Below are 2,366 nucleotides of genomic sequence, written 5' to 3' on the forward strand. Positions count from 1 at the left end.
CACGGCAGTGGGTGTGGTTTGGGCTTTGCTTCTGTGAAGATTGACAGCCTTGGAGACCCTGTGGGCAGTTCCACTCTGTCCTCTAGGGGCGCTGTGAGTCGGAATCAACAGACAGTGTGAGGTTTTTTGGTTGGAATTTGCATCCTCCTCCAAAGATGCATTTCTCAAGGGAAGCTGTCACCCTGGCTTGGAGAAAGGTCCCCGTGCCTCCAGCATGCAGGACAAGGCAGTGGCCAAACACACTCTGAATTAGAGACAGCAGTACTGCAGCAAGGCATATGTTAAAACCTAGCCCAGCCCACTGTCAATGAGTCCATTCTGACTCAAAGTGACCCCCGCAGGGTCTCCAAGGTTGTCACTCTTTATGGAAGCGGACTGCCTCATCTTTCTCCCGTGGAGTGGCTGGTGGGTTTGAACCAGCAATCTTCTGATTAGCATCCAGTGCCTTAAAGGCATACGTTATGAATGCTAAATAAGGGAGAAGGCAGAGGTGAGCTGAACACAAAAAAGCTAAAAGAACATCTAAAAGCTGTACAGAAAATTTCAAAGAGCAGCTTGAGCAGACAAAGCCAATGACTATAATGAAATGTGAATGACCTGTAGTTAGAAAATCAAAAGGGAAGAATACACGCTGCATTTCTCAAGCTGAAAGAACTGAAGAAAAATATCAAACCTTGAGTTTCAATATTGAGGGATTCTACTGGCAAAATATTGAATGATGCAGGAAGCATCAAAAGAAGATGGAAGGAATACACAGAGTCACTGGACCAAAAAGAACTGGTCAATGATCATCCATTTCAGGAGGTGACATATGATCAAGAACCAGTGGGATTGAAGGAAGAAGTCAAAGCTGCACTGAAGGAAGTGGCTAAAAACAAGGCTCCAGGAATCAACAGAATACCCATTAAGATGTTTCAACAAACGGACGCCCCACTGGAGGCACTCACTCGGCTACGCCAAGATATTTGGAAGACAGCTACTTGGCCAACTGACTGGAAGAGATCCATATTTGTACCCATTCCAAAGAAAAGTGATCCCACAGAATGTGGAAATTATCAAACAATATTATTGACATCACACGGAGGTAAAATCTTGCTGAAGATACTTCAAACACGGTTGCAGCAATCTATTGACAGAGAACTTCCAGAAATGCAAGCTGCATTCACAAGAGGACATGGAAGAAGGGATATCATTACTGATGTCAGGTGGATCTTGGCACAAAGCAAAGAATACCAGAAAGATTTTTACTTGTGTTTTATGGCCTGTGCAAAAGCAACTGAGTCAGAATTGACTCCATGGCAGCAGGTGTGTTTTTTTGCTCTGGAGTCAGGCAGCCCTGGGTTCTGACCCAGCCTGTACCACTCCCTGCATCATGACCTTGGGCAAGTCACGTTCCAGCTCTAACTTTCAATTTCCCCCTCTTGAAACATGACGAGAGTCCTATCTACCTTCCAAATTTGTGGAGAGACTGAATGAGCCGATTGGGTGGACATGCCCTCACAGACGCCAGAAAGGGGGCTCGGAAAGGCTACTTTGTGTTCCTCTCACAGCCAGGAGGGAGGCTCCCCCACGCCACAGCAGAGGCAGGGTGCCGGGGGACAGGGGCCCCGCTAGATCTGAGTGCTGTCACTCCAGTACAATTACGAGCTTCCTCTGCTCTGACTGGGCTCACCTGCCGAGCAATCGTAACGTTTAACTTCATTTAAAGGAGCTCTAAGTGGCCGGGTGGCACAAACGATGGAGCACTGAGTGGCTAACTGAAAGGTCAGCGGTTCAAACCCAACAGCCGCTCCACAGGAGAACAGACCGTCCATCTGTTCCTGTAAAGGTTACAGACTAGGAAACCCTGTGAGGGAGCTCTACTCTGTCCTATGGGGCCGTTGTGAGTCAGATTTTACTTGAGACACAACAACAACACAGGAGCTATAACCAAACATAGTGCCTAAGGTACCTGACTGCTAACCAGAAGGCTGGTGGTTCAAACCCACCAGCCACTCCTCGGAAGGAAAGTTGGGCAATCTACTTCTGTAGTGATACCGCCTCGGAAACGCAAGGAGGGGTCGCTATAAGTCAGGGCTGACTCGACAGCCAACAACAACAAGAAGAAATTTAAAATGTTATGTCCTAGGGCAGGGGCTGAGGAATTCACTTGCACACCTGCTAACTGCACCTTGGAGGAAAGAGCTGGTGATCACCTCCTGAGATACCAGCTTCTATAAAGATTGACACCTTTGGACACTCTGTGGGACAGTTCCACTCCATCCTCTAGGGGCGCTGTGGGTCAGAATCGACTCCAGGGCAGTGGGTGTGGTTTGGGCTTTGCTTCTGTGAAGATTGACAGCCTTGGAGACCCTGTGGGCAGTTCC

General features: G+C 48.1%; 1 protein-coding gene across 1 annotated transcript in view; it reads left to right on the forward strand.

Moving 5' to 3' along the window:
* The window catches only part of LOC103207648 (serine/threonine-protein kinase DCLK1), an 83,360-nt gene that overhangs the window by 71,221 nt on the left and 9,773 nt on the right, over positions 1 to 2,366 (forward strand). The window lies entirely within an intron of this gene.

The sequence above is a fragment of the Orycteropus afer genome, unplaced genomic scaffold, assembly GCF_000298275.1.
Source record: "Orycteropus afer afer isolate SDZICR_OR568_19922 unplaced genomic scaffold, OryAfe1.0 scaffold00384, whole genome shotgun sequence".
NCBI lineage: Eukaryota > Metazoa > Chordata > Mammalia > Tubulidentata > Orycteropodidae > Orycteropus > Orycteropus afer.